Source organism: Rhamphochromis sp. 'chilingali' (genome assembly GCF_963969265.1).
Source record: "Rhamphochromis sp. 'chilingali' genome assembly, chromosome: 2".
NCBI lineage: Eukaryota > Metazoa > Chordata > Actinopteri > Cichliformes > Cichlidae > Rhamphochromis > Rhamphochromis sp. 'chilingali'.
Window position 1 is genome coordinate 65,855,075 of NC_137930.1, and position 18,436 is coordinate 65,873,510.

General features: G+C 37.4%; 1 protein-coding gene and 1 long non-coding RNA gene across 2 annotated transcripts in view; one reads left to right on the forward strand and one right to left on the reverse strand.

The window, feature by feature from the left end:
- The window catches only part of LOC308393113 (neural-cadherin-like), a gene marked incomplete at its 5' end in the record, with an annotated part of 121,917 nt that overhangs the window by 16,559 nt on the left and 86,922 nt on the right, over window positions 1–18,436 (forward strand). The gene's annotated exons all lie outside the window — the stretch shown is intronic.
- Window positions 5,463–6,032, reverse strand: LOC308393115. Its single transcript, XR_013970922.1, has 3 exons — window positions 5,857–6,032; window positions 5,655–5,766; window positions 5,463–5,562 (listed from the first exon to the last, which is right to left on the reverse strand). It is a non-coding gene; the product is annotated as an uncharacterized lncRNA (long non-coding RNA).

Consider the following 18,436-nt stretch of genomic DNA (forward strand, 5'->3'; position numbering starts at 1 on the left):
GGTGATTGTGAGCTGATTGGTCACGCATGTATGGCCCATAGATGCCAAAATGAAGCACCATGCATGCAGGCAGATATAGATATGCTTACACATGAAAGCCCACACACGCCACATGAATGCACAAACAAGACACAAATGAACTTCTGTGTAAACTATACCCAAAAACGCATGCATGGTGAGTACAAGTTAGAGAAAAAACAAACAAACCAAACTACACCGCATATTCCTTGCTCCAGGCAGCCAAATAAAAGCCCAAAGCAAGGTGTGAAGCAGGGCACTGAGAGTCCAAACAATTTATATCAGATCCTCTTACTGAGAGATTGCACTGGAATATTCAGTCTTGCAGTGTCATTTAGATAAAGTCCCCTTGCCAATTTTCCAAATGACTGCGAACTGTATGACAGGGTGTGCATATGTGCCACTGTGCATCATGTTATTCACAGGGTGGTGGGCTGCTGAGTGGAAGGGTGGGTGAGAACACTGTAAACTGTACTGTACATATGCTTGAGTAAATATTAGTTCCACCCCAAGTGTCAATTTGAAATGCAGCCGTATCGTTCCATCTCAAATTTGAGAATAGAAAGCACACTTCACAACCAGCTCTAATTATCTATATAACACATAGCTGCGAAGTTACAATACTTGACTACTAATGGAGCGCTTATGTAAATCTAACCTAATACCAGTGTGTACAGTTATTCCTCCCCAGTTTAATTTGATTTGAGAAAATACAAGGTATCCCACACACTGTCAATCACTTGGACTTTGAATTTCATTTTCAAATATCCACCAGGAAGCTCCAGTTGTTTAGTTTTCTTCATCTGCCCATCAAAGGCTCAGCGAGTAGACAGGTCTTTATAGAAATGAGCCGAGATATGCTTTAACAGTTTATTCTCACGCAATAAATGGACTGTCTATAGCTCCCGTGAGGGCGACTTCAACTTCCAATCTTCATTAATGTTAGAGAAAGCCCAAAGAGAAAACTCTTTCACAGCCTAGACAAAGCACAAAAAGCATTTTTCATCCAGGGTCTTTAAACACTGAAGCCACCTGCCTGAAGAAATGTGAACAGCAACGCTGTATATTCTTTTAAGAAACAACTGAAAGCCTAATTATCTTGCATTCAACAGTCAACCTGTTACTGCCCTCATTATGCTGTAGGGGCTAATATTGATTTGCTGGGAGCACAGGCTTCTGTTGGCTTTAATGATGTATTTAACATTTGTTGAAATGTTAGGAGGATTTGCAGTGTTTTCTTTTTTTCATGTGTGTTGGTGGTACTTCTCTGCTGTCTGTTTTGACTATTGCTGGCATTGCTGATGCATTGTTAACGGTTTTATCTTCAAGGATAAGGGACTATGATCAATATTTTATATACATAAAAAAGCTATGCAGCGCATTTAAAGTGACCTTCAGCTCTTTTTTCCTGCTTTTCCAAATACAGCACAACTGTGTTTTGCTTATTGCCTGAATCACTGTTGTTTTTAACCACACCAGGCAGCAGCACAGCTACATAGTATGTCAATAAACCTTTGGTGAATTGGCTGGAATTTATACCTGCATAAGATACGATATCCTTCAGTTCATATCTTTGCAATTGGTGCAGTTTGTATAAATAATTTGTGTAATTCTGACACTATTTGGTATTTGATAAGATTTTGAACTATCCAGTTATGTGGCTACCTGTGACCATAAGGTGCCAGTGGCAGAATAAAAAGTCACACTTTTGTCAAGCTTAACTAAAGTTAGTAAGTAAGCTAAGCTACCAGAGGGCATAACATTTTCTCTAAATTTCTAAAATACAAAATCCTGAACGCTTGGTGCTCTGAACCAGTGAACCATTGAATCACTCACTCTTGTGTCAAAGCCTTTGCATAGTCTCCCATTTAGTTATTCTGCAAAACTATAAAGACATTTTAAAATACACTTAATGTACTGGACAATATAGATCAAAAAATGTTTACGCTGTATATACCTAATCAAGGTGTATAGGCTTTGCCACATTCTCTGATTTACTTGTCATTGATAAATAAGAAAGTGGCCACTTTTGTGAGTAAATCATAGTACACTGGAATAGTATACATGGGAATATGGGAAGCAGGATAATAAGAGATAAAGAATGTAACCTAATCTCAGCAGATAGTCACCATAATCACTGAATTTTTGACTGAATTGCAGGAATGTTACATTGATTTTCTTTTTGTGAGCTGCATACCCCCTGTTTTTTGATGTAGTATATAATGAATGCTCAGTAGTGTCATTATTTATACGGGCTGTGTGTATGTGTGCGTGCGTATGTGCATGTTCTGAAAACATTGTGTGGTTTTGAGCACAGATAAAACTGTTTTGATGTGAGTGGTTTTGCCAGAAGGTTTTGTGAATGTAGTCTGAAAAATGGCTTTTGTGTTTCCAGTTTTGAGAAAAGGGAGGAATCTTTTGAAAAATACGTCTTAGCAATTGTGAAAAAATGTGACTCTTGGAATTCATTTCAAGAAAGTTTTTGGAAGGACTGTTTGTGAAGTAGGGGAAAATTAGACATCACGTCACAATTTTACAAGTATCAAACTGAAATAAAAAAACTCGATGTTTTTAAAGAGCATATCACAAAGTAATCACTAATTACTACTCACAAACTAGGGATCCAGAATCTTAAGTCTTGAATGATGTGGATGCAGTTTACTAAAAGAAGCTGGTACTGAGAAGTGGATGAAATGTAAAGTGTGTTTGTATTTTTGGAGACTTGCAAAACAATCAAAGAGGACTTGACTTAGATGTCCTTGACATTTTCTGATGTCGTGTATAATAAATGCTCAAATGTTATTCGAGTTAGTTATGTGTGTGATCTGAAAACATGGGAATTTGAGCACACTGTCAGAGGGTATTTAAAAGAAATATAGTTTTACAAGTTGGCTGGTTGGTTGTGTTTCAGGATTTAAGAAAAGGGTGAAAGGTTTTAAGAAATGTATCCAAGAAATTACAAATAAATAAATAAATGTTATTTTTTGGCACCTTTCACCTTACGTCACATTACAACACAGAATTAACAACAAAATCAACATTAATAACACAAAAGCTAGAAAGCTCTAAAATCCAGGAATAATGATTGAAACATGAGGGTTATAGTTGATATGCAGATGTGAACAGGTGGGTGTTGCGCTGAGATGCAACTGTGTAACAGAGTGCCTGGCTGATGAAGGTGGAATAGATGATGGTTGTGGCAACCATGGTCTCAAGCCTGAAACAAGGGCCAGTCAGGCGAACGACTGGGGCACGGGAGCACGGGAAAGGGTGTGAGGATGATGGAAATTTGATAGATAAGAGGGGTCCAAGTTGTGGAGAGCTTTGAAAGTGACAAACAGAACTGTGTATTGGATTCACTGGAGAATGGGGAGCTAATAAAGCTGGATGACCAGTAGTATGATCTGTGAACTTGGTGTGGATGTGATCCTTGCTGCAGAGTTCTGTCTAATTTGGAGCAGATTAAGATGGGGTTTTTTTGCAGACACCAGAGAGAGTAGAATTACTATCATCCATGCAAAAGGTGACCAGGGCATGAACCAGAACCTCTGTCCTATGTTGAGTAAGAAAAGGGGCAAAGTCTTGAAATGCTTTGTAGGTGGAAGTAAGATGGTAAAAGAAAACAAAGCAAACAAAACAAAAAAGACGAGCATATCATTTCCCATGAGACACTCACTGTGGATTAAGTAAAAAAACAAAGGTTGCAGACATGAAAGTCCAAATATAAAAAAGACTAACAGACTAGAGGAAAAATAAGAAAAAGGTGGAGGACACAGAGCATGTGGTCTGTCAGCCTGAAATGATCACTGCAGCGTAAAAAACAAAAGAAAACAACAACAACAACAAAAAAACAGCATCCGTGGGAAAGTACCAATAAATGTGACTGTAAGTGATGATATTCAGTGATGATGGAAGTAATTGTTAACAAAAGATAACGGTGTTTAAACTATCGAAGGCCTGTGCTTTTCTTTGTGGAGCTTGCAAATTCTCCTCGTCTCTGTGTGGGTTTGCGTCCTCCCACAGTCCAAAGACACACACACACACACACACACACACACACACACACACACACACACACACACACACACACACACACACACACACACACACACACTCTAACCTGTGACCCTGAAATGGATAAGTACAGGAAAATGTATGGATGGGAGATAATTTAAGATGAGATAATGAATACAAGAATATGTTTAAATTAAAACTTACATCCTTTGATTTAGTATTTTGTTTTCTTTAAATGCATTTATATTTATCTTTTTTTGTGTAGCTGTAAAAAATGTGTACACAGTAAAAAACCAAGTGTCAATTTTACACTTACAGAGTTGATTTTAACTCTGCTTCAGATAACATTTGGTCCCACTTAAAATTAGAGTTAAATTTACTCTATGGCCAGTGTTAACTTTTCAGTGTTAATTGTACTCAATTTAGTGTCAAAATTAACAACAAAATGTGTAAAAATATTTAACACTGAGGGTTATTCACACTGTTCAGAGAAATTTGATTACACTTTATAGAGCTATTTTTACTCAAAATTTAGTTTAATAATAGCACTCTGATGTGTAATAATATATCATTTTTATTTCTCTGTAGTGTGATTTTTTCATATTCATCTTATGATGCTATATTACTAAATAACTGTGATCTATCCTACATTATGGAAATAACAACAAATATACAGGTTAAAGTAACAGCATTTATTATGTTTCTCATTTCAATGTCATTTAATTAACGTAACAAACCTTTACAATTCACAGTTCTATGATGCTCACTAGAGAAAGCAATATGACATTTCCCCAATGTCGTAGTTGTTTGCAGAAAAGTAAAAAAGTTGGGCCATAATAAGACATAGTGGGCCCTAAAGAGTTCATCAAGGGCTCCTACTGAACCTGTCGCTTTACATGGAAGTGCATGCTTCTCAATCACAATGAAGGTGTGAATGCTGCTTCTTGTGGATCCCTGAATAAGAAGGTAGGGCTGACTGCTTCGGGTAAGTCAGATGCTGCTGTACACTGGTTCCAGCCTACAACAACACATTAAACAACAGTATTAAGTGACTATCCTCTGACAGTAGATTAGCTCAACTCACTGTCCATGAAAATAGAGGTGATGGAAAGTATATTTTAAACAACATACCTTTGGGAATTTGATGAGGTTATTGATAGCTTGAGATGCAGACATCTTTCCTGGTCTCTTTCGCCCTTGTGCAGATGGTGGTAGCAGATGTAGCAGCAGCAAGATAGTAGACAAGTCACTGTCCCAGCCTACAGACGAATAAACAAAGAATTATTCCAAAAATACATTGAATTGACAGAATTATCTATATAACCAACAATGGCAAATAAAAACAGTCACAATCATACCATTCTCAACTTCAGTACCTGACTCAGCATTGCACATTAACTCCAAGAACTCTGAGGTGGGGACAAGTCTATGACTTTCCTTTACAACCTTTGCTTTGAGATTGGTGAGCCACCTCTCCAAGAATTTGCTCCCAGTGACCTCACAAAACAGGAGTCGGAAATCTTGTTCTATCTGTAATGCAAAAATACAGAACATAGAGAGGTGTATGATTGAATCCTGCCTACAAATTACATCAGTATCATTTAAATGATAAGTGAACTTACTTTTGGGAGATTTGCAAACTGAGACGCTTCTTTCCTCCACAGCTTTTCTTTGAATGGTCTTCAACCGCCATGCAATGTATCCTGAACTGCTCTCTGGATCGTAGTAATGTTTCTATGTAATTAAATAAACGAAGAAGGACTATGTTATCAACATTTCTGAGGGCAATTATGTATTTAATGTTGAAAAGTTCCCTTTACTTACATATCCATGTTGTGAATATGGGTCTTCCAGATATGGAGACAGAGCAACAATGCCCTGCGCATACATCACTCTTACGCTTTTAGGGGGAGATGTCCTAATGTATAAATTCAATAATTGGCATTAAACATCACAATTAAAAATAATACAATGTTTAAAATGTTTCTTTATATCTTACATTTTTGATTCTTACCCATGTTATTCTGTCATCTCAGCCTCAAGTATGTTTCTCATCCGTCTTCTGGTTGCATCTCTCAGAGATTTGGTTTTTGCGTAGTCTTAAACCTTTCTATAAAATAGAAACATTACTTAATATTACTTAACATGCCATTAACATTGCTATCAGTTAATTTACACAAAATACATATTTCTTACTAAATAATGAGCAAAACTCTAAAGTAGTGTATGCCTTTGGTATTTGCTTAAAATAATATAAACCAGTAAAGTTAACTTTATGGTAATGTTACCCACTTTTTCTGAAAGTATGTTCGCTTACGTAAGCTAATTAGCGATTATTAGCTTACTGATAAACGGTAATTTAGTTGTTCAAACTGTGCGATTTGACATGTGACAATGATATTATTTAGACAGCATTTAGAAGAAATACATAGTTAAAATGTTTTAGGTTCATATTAACGCAGTGAGAAGATAACGAACATCTGAACTTTTAGCAACTGCTAGCATGTAGCTACTGGAATGCCATTAAACCTATGGGTAAATGCTGCTAACATGTCCTCACTCGACATCAGTGAAACTATAAAGAGCTATTTAGTTTAAAAATACCTTTTTAAACAATGTTACCAGTCTGGGAATGTTAACTTCACTTACCTGACTGTGGCAGCTCTTCGGAGAAAATTCCCTGCGCATTAGAGCTCTGAGGCCGCACACGCCTGCGGACTGGTAATAACACTGTGTGGAGTTAAGTCTTCACTGTGTGACTAACAAACTTTACACTGACTTTTAACTCTGATGTTAGAGCTGGTTTACTCCTCTTAGAGTTGTAAATACTCTATCTAGGTTAAAATAGGTTTACTCTGAAATATTGACACTCCATTTTTTTTACTGTGTAGTTCTAAGCATTTTGTGGCTAACGGGGTTTTGGAAAACCCTAAAAAAATTATTATGATTATTATTATTATCATTATAAGAACAATGACTGGCTGGGACATACCTCAAAAACAAAGAGGATAATCTCCTTAAGATAGCTAGAGACCATGAAAGAACTAAGAAAACATTACCACTACGTTACAAAGCTGCTAAATCCAGAATAGAGCTCAAAGGGAGCTCAACATGCCAGTGATACAAATAATGGAAAACAAGCCAACCACCAGCTATGCCAGAAGAACAAAAAATAGATATCAGATAAATGTTATTATGAACACATACCCTCAATGGTAACTGAAAGTGATGAGGCTGCTGTACTATGGGATATATCAATACAAACTGATAAAGAAATCAAGACTAATAGAGCTGACTTGTCTGCTTATCGACATCTGTCCTCACTGAAAGAAATCTCTCTGAAAGTTATAGAAAAACTCTCAAAATATGAACATAGAAGGAAAGAGAAATGGAGAAGATGTGGGACATGAAAACTACAACAGTACCAGTGGTAATCTGTGCTCCTGTTTTGGACAAGAAGGGGGTGGAAATGTCAATATATAGGAGCTGCAAAAGATAGGCATTGCTCATATATCAAGGAGGACTTCATCCATCAAGCAGACCAACACACCCTCGTGTTGTTTGTACTTTACAAACAAATTTAGGTACGAAAATATTGATAAATCGCTGATTTGTGTGCGAAGCATGCCTATGCATGATTTACACGCAGATTTTGTGCGTATACGCTGTTTTATTAATGAAGTCCACTGACCTTTCTGAGCTCCCTCCAGTACTGATGGGACAGTGGTTTGTCCTTCCCTGTTGTCATCCACACCTTCTCAGTGCTGTAAAACTCAGCACACACAAAGCTTATTCATTCAGCACTTCTTTCTGTACCAATCAAAACAATATACCATATGCTATTGCAACAGGGTTAAATAAATGTTGGCACATATATGTGAATTTCTGTAACAAGGTGGACAAAGTCAAGGACTGTTCGGTAAAATGTAAAATCGTTTTATTGTAAATGTTTTATTTAATTCTCAATAAAGCTGAAAGGCTTCAAGCCAGTGGTGTGTAATAGGTCATTACCTCTGTGAATAATCATTTCTCTTTATTGCAACACGCTGTGGCCAAGGTAGATGTGGAAGCAGCAAAAAGAAAACTGTCAGAAGAGTTAATTGTCTAAATATAAATGAAGCTCATGTGCCGCAGTAACCATGATCATCTGTGTGAAAGCAAAGCAGAAAATCCTTCTACTGTGGGTTTTGTCAGTAGACCTCATCATTGACTTTGGTAGCTTGTTTCTTTGTGTATAGACACTTAAAACTGTTATTCCCATTGAGGCTTTCAGAAACAAATAGCACATTTTTCAACTCTATTATCTAGACACAAAGTCAACAATCAATAAAGTGCCCTTTGTATATAAAGGACATAAAGAAGGAAGAAAAGAAACTCTCATCTGTGTTCTAATGAACGTGGCCTCTAACGTCCAGATTTTTTGACAGTCTTAAAAAAATTTTGATGTCACGTATGAGACCGTTTTTTAGGTTATGTCAACAAAAAACAAATAAACAAAAATCAACCATAAAACAAATGTAATGTGTCTTCTCTTGACAGAGTTCTTTGTGTATCGGACTTTTCTATGCGACGAATATAACAGCATGACTAAAAAGATCCATGACAGAATGACTAACTGCTTTTAAGAGCATGCCAAACATTTTGCTGGGATGGAAATTGGAACTGGCTCAATTTAAAGCTTTTGACTTGAAAGTAATCTCCCCTTTACTTGTGCTTAAATAAACTATGAGAAGATTGCATATCAGAATGATTAAAGATGGTATGAAATTTATATCTCCAAGGTTTAGAAAATAAGATTTCTCCTGCCTCACCGCACAAAAATGCCTTCTGACTGTATGAAAGGTTAGTGGAGTTCCTGATCAACCTTGACAATTTATGTATTTCTTAGGAATATTTTGGATGACGAACTTTCTTTTAGCCCATGCTCAATAGCTTTTCAGCCTTCCCAACTGACAAGCAAACCCAAACCTAGGGGTTTTTTTTTAATTGAGGAGTAATCCTGGACATACCACGCTAAAAACCACATGAAGTGTATTTATGTAGAATTTATTTATGTAGAATTGCCCACAATTCTACATTGTGGGCGAAACAATAAAGCATAATTTTTGAAGTAAATAATAATAATTATAGTCAATTAAACTTAGTAGTAAATTGTTATTTTTTTCTAAAAATTATTAAAATTACATTCAATCAGTTTTAATTATACTAATTAATCACTTTATAATCTATCAATAATTTTTTGTTTCAGAATCTTTTTAATAGAATGTGGCTATGCTAAAGTAATGTTTGGCTTGTTTGTGCTGTTGTTTGTGAAACTAAAATGATACAATGTTTGCATAAAGATGGAAACTGGCCCGTTAGCCCATTGCTAGGTGGTTGCTAGGCAGCACGGTATATCATATATAGTTCTAGTACCTCAGATCTTGATCTGCGCATTTTAGTAGAGGGCGATCGTGGCTCAAGAGTTGGTTCGTCTTTTCGGAAGGTTGCCGGTTCGAGCCCCGGCTCGGACAGTCTCGGTCTTTGTGTCCTTGGGCAAGACACTTCACCTACCGCCTACTGGTGATGGCCAGAGGGGCCGATGGTGCGATATGGCAGCCTCGCTTCTGTCAGTCTGCCCCAGGGCAGCTGTGGCTACAGCTGTCGCTGCCTCCACCAGTGTGTGAATGTGAGAGTGAATGAATAGTGGAATTGTAAAGCGCTTTGAGGGTCTCGAAAAGCGCTGTATAAATGCAATCCATTATTACTGTTCGTCAGATCGCATGCTAAAAATTTGGCGGTTATATTTGAAAATAAGTTCACCTTTGAGAAACAGATTAGCTCAGTTGTACAGCGGTCTTTTTTTAAACTGAGACTTTTATCCAAGGTGAGATCATTTTTATCTTTTAAAAACCTAGAACAGGCAATTCACCCTTTCATTCGACCGCAACTGGACTACTGTCATTCTTAAATGCAGGCGTTAACCAGACTTGTTTAGCACGGCTCCAGCTGGTCCAGAAAGCTGCTGCTCATCTCTTGACTTGAACAAAGAGATACAAACATATGCTTGCCTTACTCCACTGGCTCTCTGTCTGCTTTAGAATTAAGTATAAAATTTTATTGGTGACTTACAAAGCACTGAATGGACAGGCCTCAGAGTATCTGTCTGAATTACTGCAGCCTCATTGGCCCCCTGGAGCTCTTAGATCAGGTGATCTTTTGCTCCTTGTGATACCAAAGCCGAAGCTGGTTCATAGAGGTGATCGTGCGTTTGCAGTCGCGGCGCCTAAATTGTGGAATGATTTACCTCTCCACACTAGAAAGGCCCCTGCTGTCCCCTACCTTTTTAAATCCAATCTCAAAACAAATTTTTACTCATTGGCTTCTAACGCAGCATAAGAGTTATGTACCTATTTACTTATTTATCTGTTATTTGGCATTTGCTATTTGATATTGATGCTATTTGATTTTGTTACTTCATTTTATTGTGTAATTTCTATCTTTATACAGCACTTTGGCCAACACTATTGTTGTAATTAAATGTACTATATACATAAATAAACGATAAACGATAGTCCAGCTTTTATAGCTATAGATCAGATTAAAAATAGGGGTGGGTTTTGATGATCGATTTAAATCGATTCTGGCTTGGATAATGTGATATCGATTCATTAAAATCCTGAATCGATTTTTAAATATAAATTTATTTTGCCCGAAACGCCAGAATCTCAGGTTAAACTTCCAACCACCAAACAGCTAAAACAGTAAATGAAAGCAGGTACACGGATTCTGCACAAAGACGTAAACACAAAACGCAGACCCAACGCATCCGAATCAGTGAGATGTCGCCTTTCTCACCCGACGGCACGTACACGTAAGCGGACACGGACACGCCGTCGGGGCTGAAAGCCGACAGCTCACTGATTTTGAAGCATCGGCGGGCGCTTTGTGTTTACATCCTTTTTGTGCTAGATTCTGAAGCTGCAGGTTTTATCTCTTTCCAAACAATATTGACTGACACACCGGCTCACTCCTTGGTGGCGGCTTGTCGGGGCCTGGAGCCTGGGGCTCGCTCGGGCCACTTCGGGGGTGGGGTGCCCTCGGCCTCTCGGCCTGGGGCTCGGTCACTCTGGCGCAGCTGGCTGCCGGCGGAGCTCACGGGCACGTCACTGCAAAACTCTGGCCCGCGGGCCAAATTTGGCTGGCCTACTGGTATTATACAGCTAATATATATATTGTTTAGTATTAAGCTTTGCTTGTTCCAAATTCAGTTTTTCAGCAAAACTTGTTTGAGTCCATAAGAAAAGATTCATTTTTATATCTGGAGGAAGAATTTTTTTTTAATAAATATTACTGTTAGCCCACGACTTTGTTCCAGTTTTGAATTTTGGCCCACTGTGTATTTGAGTTTGACACCCCTGCTCTAGCAGATCATTACATGAAGGAACCTTTTAAAAACAAGCGCGTCCATGCTCACAGGTGTACACACAGGTGCTCACACACACAAACGACACTCTTTTTGGCTCCTACCTCAAAGCACACTGTGCGCTGTCGATCTTACGTGCTGCACAATAATGTTTAATATTTAGTATTTACTGTTATATTCCCATATATCATCGTGATGTTGTTTATTCTATTGCTCTCGTTTTCTTCTGCTTGTTTTCTTTTTTCATTCTCAACAGGTGAAATTAAAAAAGAAAAAAAAAAGAAAAAACAACAACAACAATAACATGTAATATCTACTGTTAGCTAGTTTATTGTGATGGTGTTGTTTTTATTATGTTGCTCTTTGTTGTTTGTTGTCTCTTCTGTTTTTTTTTATCTCCATACAGGTGATCCAGGTGTTTTGTTTGTTTTTCTTTTTTTTTCTTCCCCCCTTTCTCACCATCTCTTCCCCCCTCTATTTTTCTTTCTCTCCCTCTCTTTCTGTCATTCTTTCTCCCTGTCCTATCCCCCAATCATGTCTGTCCCGTCTTTAAAAAACGAAAAATAAAATAAATACATAATTATAATAAAGGTCAATCAAATGGATCAATATGGCAAGGCCATGATGATCCACTTGGTAAAATAAATCCACTTGGCATCTTTCTCGGCCTTCAGACAACAATTCTGACGGCTAAAGATCCAAACGGGACAGGCAAAAAACCCCCAAAAACAAAACAAAAAACAACAATATTGACTGAACCAGCAGCCAAAGAAGATCCAAACTATGCTTCACATTTCGCTTCACATAAACATCGTCACGAATTTCCTCTTACTTTTGCTGTTGTGCTTCCACCACGATAAAATCTCACTTCATGTAGAGCTCTCTCTCTTTCTCTCTCTCAGGAATAGTTTCCCATCTAAAAATCTCTGTTTTTTGCATTATTCGCTTACTTATTACCCACCAGCCGCTGGTTTGTTTGTTTGTTTGTTTGTTTTTTAACTTACTTCCGACAATAAAGCCTCATTTCTGCTGTTCAATACTGAACAAATGTAAACAAATTATGCAAAATTGCAAAATGCTTAGCTGTGTCTCTAATCAAACCTCTTTAACTTTGCTCTGCTTCACTTCTTTTTGACTGCACAATATTTTTAAGGTCATCTGCTATAAAAACCCAGACCAGGAAAACTGCCTTCATGTTTTTCTGTGTTTTATCCTCAGTTACTTTGACACAAAGACATCTGCTGTGATGCTCACACCTTTGATAAAGTCTCACAAGTGTCAGCTTTCTTTTTATAGATATAAAAAATATCGATATGTACTGATAAGTCAGCAGAATTATAATATTTCTGACTGTCTGAGGCAAAATTTCTCCGATTCAAATCGAATCGAATCGAATTGAATCGAATCGTGGATCGAATCAATTCAGGACCTTGTGAATCGGCAAAGAATCCATTCTAGAAGTCAGTGACGATACCCAGCCCTAATTAAAAACAATGAGGTGTTGTATGAGCAAAGAAGCAAACCATTTTAGTCTGTTCGCAGGTGGTTGCTAGGCAACATGTGTAACATCATAATATCTAATATAGATGAGAACCTTCAGGGGCCCAGGATGCACCTGTATGCCAAATTTGTTTGCTCAGCTCCTGCACACACAGCACACACAGACAGATATTTCATGTATTGAGGAATACTTCAACCCCACTGTTTGTCCAAACATAAGATTCATTTCTTCCTCCATCTTTGTTCGCATAATAGCTTTTCCCCCATGCTTTCACTTCTGTAAAGTGACTACTGTAAACATCACGTTCAACCGTACGCTAGTCACCCAGATGTTTATAAGTGCCCTACACAGCATTTACAACCTGTTAATAGTTTACAAGGTTTAACATCTGTTACTTTACAATAGCCATCCAGATGTTCATAGATAGTTTATGAAACAAGTTTCAAATACTAAGTCTACATTAATAATCACCATGCCATCATTTGTTACCACAATATAAAAAAGTGTTACAGCTAAACCCTTTTTGTATTATATATTCAATTGGGCCAGGTTACTGAGATAAAACCAGCAAAGGTTCCACAGACAGAAGCAAGGAAGAAGTTTTTGAGTAAAGACATGACGTTTTGATTACCTCAGCTGGGCAAATTTATATTCTCATCTTTATCGCTTGCAGGGATTTGATGAGTCACTTTGAATGTGACTAACGTGCCCATCATGGATGTATTTTTTGCTTCTCCACTCTTCTGTCAGTTCATGTTCAAATGATATCTGGTCAGCATGTTACTACTTTGAAGTTTTGCATGGTACAGCCAAAAAAAGAAGAAAAAAAAACTGCACTTGTGCTCATGCATGTTTGTTTGTTTTTTCAACAGAAATGCTGAAGAATTTATTATTAATTCTCATTCAGGCAGGAATTTACAGTTTTATTGCAAAAGAGGCTTTTACACCAGACAATATAAGTGAAAGCAAGGCAAGCACCAAAATGATCTGTAGCCTTCAAATGTTTAAGTTATGTCCACTTAAAGTTGTGAATACTTCATTATACGGACTTCATATTACACCATTCTTCCTTGAAGATGTTTGACCCTCTGAGGGCATTCTGGCTTTCATCAGTTTCTCATTAACTAGTACAACATTGGAAAAAACCCCCACTTTGATGAAAAAATTAACTTTGAAGAATAACATAAGATGCTTGAAGAATAATATATGACCCTCATTGAGCCTTTAAAATGCAGAATTTACATAAATAATAAAGATCATAATTATTGACAAAAACTGAACTAAATTTAAAATGAAAAATTTAGCAAGGGGTGTCGTAAGAAAAACAACATCCAGACAGACATCACCCACGACCCTATTTTTGCTGTCTCATGTTTTAACATACTGCGCTAACTGAATGTCAAACAGAAGGAGCATGCACCTCGGGCTTTCAAAATTAGCATATTTTGGAAGAGGGCACATACCATCAGAGTAGTTGATGCTGTAACCCCAAACACTTGCACATAAGATAAGATAAGATAACTCTTTATTGTCATTGCACAGTCATACATAGTACAGTAGTACAATGAAATTGGAAAAACTGTCCTACGTCGGCACTACATATAACACAACACGACACGATATGACACATCACAACGCAACAAACAACACAACACAGTATATTAACTTAGTATAAAAAAGAAGAATAAGTGTATGTGTATTGCACACTGTTATTATTGCACATTAATTATTATTGCACCTTGTTATAAATATAAATATTATTGTTATTGTTTTAAACATTGTTACCTCCCCCCTAAAAAAGTCCAGGGAGGTATCCAGTCAGGTCAGCTATTTACATTGATCAGGGCTATTGCCCTGTTGTAAAAGCTGTCCTTGAGTCTATTTGTTCGGGACCTCAGCAGCCTGAACCTCCTGCCAGACGGCAGCAGCTTAAACACCCGGTGTCCTGGGTGTGTGCAGTCCCGTAGGATGCTGCGTGCCCTCTTGAGACAGCGAGTGCTGTACAGGTCCTTCAGGGAGGGAAGAGGATGTCCAATGATTTTTTGGGCCATGTTGATGACCCTCTGGAGTGCCTTTCTGTGTGCTGTGGTGCAGCTGGAGAACCACACACCGATGCAATATGTCAGCACACTTTCAATGGAGCAGCGGTATGACTACATGACTACTCAGCAGTAAGTGCAGTTTTTAATTTTACATTAATGTATGCAGCTCCTCCCATTAGGACATCTTGGGAGCTTCTTTTTGGTACAGAGTGACCGTAGTTCCATATTTATGACGCTGTATATGAAACATTAAATGCCCTGAAATTAATTGTGTAGACCAAATTTTGTGGCTACTGGTGCAATATGACTTTAGAGAAATATCTTTGCAATAATCAGCATCATCGCTAATTTAAAATGTAGATAATTAAATCTTCAAAATGATCAATAAAACTTGTTTAGCTGTATTAAAAAGGAGGCCAAACACGTCTTTACATGCAAATAAAACACAGTTTACAAGTAAACTCTTTATTAAAATCCTGATATAGCATGTTATGTTCCTGTCTTGCAGGCTGGTTGTCATTAAATTTTTTAAAGATAAATGAAAATAAAACTGAGGTTGTCATTTTTGGCAACTTTAATCATATCGACAGCACTCTGGGCGCCCTTTCCTCGTATTGTAAAACTCATGTAAAAAACCTCGGTGTCTACATTGATGGTTCTTTTAAAGTGAATAAGCAGGTGAGTGCAGTAGTTCAGTCCTGTTTTTTTCAGTTAAGACAGCTAGCCAAGGTAAAGCCATACCTTCCGGCTAACGTCTTTGAGCGTGTTATTCACCTTTTTCTTACTTGCAGATTAGACTACTGCAATTCATTGTATTATGGTCTAGATCAGGCCTCCATCCATCGTCTTCAGATTGTTCAAAATGCAGCTGCTCGCCTGCTAACTGGTACCAAACGGAGAGAGCATATAACCCCAGTTTTAGCTTCTTTACACTGGCTTCCTGTCTCCTACAGGATCCAATTTAAACTTTTACTTTTTATTTTTAAGTCACTTAATGCCCGAGCCCCTCCTTACCTGTCTGAGTTCCTCTCTGCCTATGCTCCAGGAAAAACCACGAGGTCTAGCTCAAAACTAATGCTGTCCATCCTACGGACTAATCTCAAATCCCGTGGTGATAGATCCTTCTCTGTGGCAGGTCGCAGACTTTGGAATAGTCTCCCCTTAAATATTAGATCTGTACAAACACTTGAGCAATTTAAATCATTACTAAAGACACATTTCTATGCCCTGGCTTTTAACACACTATGACCCAAGCATTTTGGTCTTATTTGAATTAGTTTAGTTATTGTTTTAATTCTTTTATTGTCCTATTATTGTTTTTATTGTTATTATTGTATTACATTGTTGCTTTTTAATACCATTTTTATATTGTTAAGCACTTTGTGCAGCATCGGCTGTTTGAAATGTGCTATATAAATAAATTTGACCTTGACCTTGACCTTAACATATCTTGTGATATGAATACCAAACAAAACCTTTTCCTCATAAAAAAAATACTGCATGGCTAAACATTTAAATTTCACCCAATCTATACTTTGCCACTTGGCCAGAAAAGTGTGAAAAGAAGAGATTTCAACATTCATTCAAATGCCATCCTCAATCAAATGCCTCAGTAAACAATTTCCTAATGCGTTTACTTTGTCACTTGCTGTTTTCAGATCTTATTTAACACAGCATGGTGTATATATTATAAACTATGGTCCCATTCCGAGTGAAATAGCTAATAAAGCAAGGTATGATTTCTGAGTTATATGAACATGCATTGTCCTTGGGTTCTCCATTAGATCTGTCCTGGTTCACAGTAACAAAATGTAAAACTGGGGTGTTACCACAGTGCCTGTGTCCATAATTTGTATACAGTCTATGGCATTTTGTTTAACCCAGTGACAAAATGAACAGTGAAATATCTGTATCATACAAATGTTCAAAGACACTTTCAAATCTACATTCAGTTTATGGGTGGCAAAGGCTATACCAAAGGAGGTCTTGAAAAGACTTCCATTTATAGTCAATTAACTCTAGAGTCTGGCTTGTCAAGAGAGGGAAAACAGTTGTTTTAGCTAGTTAGAATTTACCGTGAATTTTACGATTGTATAGCACTGGTCTTATACCATATATTGCATTTTTAAAAACAGGCTGCTTTTGACTGAAAGTGTGTGGGTAGTGCCTGCAATGAAAGGTCTTCCTGGGGTTTAAGCCTTAAGCTGCAGAATTGTGGAGGATCCCAAAGATAGAAGTGCATGATGCATATAGCTCTCGTCATGTGAATGCCGGGAAGCTACTTCTGCCCTTGCCTGTGGCTCTAGAGAGAAGCACACACATCACTGAGGAAATGAGGATGGAGGTGAGGGTAATGTGACGCTACAACTTTTTCTCCTGGTCCGAAGCATCGCATACAGCAGGCAATAAAAAGAGGAGTCAGTGAGTCAGGGGTCAGCTTGTGTTTTCTGAGACTTTAATACTGTATTCACTGATAAATTGGTTGAGGTTATGCTTGATTATGCTGAATAAACTGCAGAATTGTGGTATTTATTATTTAATGAGCATTACTGTTTGAAAGTAATTAGATGAAAAATATCTTGTGGATATGAAAGCTTGCTGGAGACATGAAATATTTTAAAGCAATTTTGTTAAGCTTATTTAACAAAATTGTTAAATTAAACTTATTAAATGTTGTTATTTTTATATGCAAAACCAAAAAGAGTAATTCATAAACCACAGTTGTTTTAAGTGAAATTGAAAATGTTTAGCTAAATTATTTATTTTCCTTTCCCAGAAGGCTGCACACTACCAGTATATCTCTATTCAACACTTGCTCCTCACTAAATCCTCCTCTTTTGTGCGGGTGAATAGAAGTGAATAGGGCACATTTTTTCTCAGCTCAAAGCAACAAACAAAAGGGATGGAAGAAGTTTTAGAATTCGTTTGGCTGGAATACAAGAAACATGAACCCAGGCACCAGAAAAGAGACTGTAGCTGTCAGGGGCCAGCTAGAAAAGATCCATCCATCCATCTTCTAAACCGATTATACTGCTCAGGATATGGCTGGGCAATTAATGGAATACTAAAAATTTACACATAGGTATGTTTGTAAAATGATTTGTGCCACACACTTTACACTTAAACCCAAAACAACCTGTTCAGATGCCCACACAAACCCTACAATAGAAAACAAACTCACAAAAGAAAAAAACAGCCAAATGCTACAAAGGTTGCAGGGTTAACAGCAAGTATCTGAGATTACATCTGAATCCTGTGCTCAAACAAACAAACATTTAAAAAATAGTTTTGTCTAGTGGTAACGTGGCAACAAGAACCGTGTAAGTAAATAACTAAGTAAGTATTTATAAAGCGCTTTTCTCTGGCATAAAAGTTGTAAAGTGCTGTTCAAGAATTAAAGTACCAAATCAATAGAGAAGCATGTGGAAACTGAATGAAAAGAGATAGACCTAAACA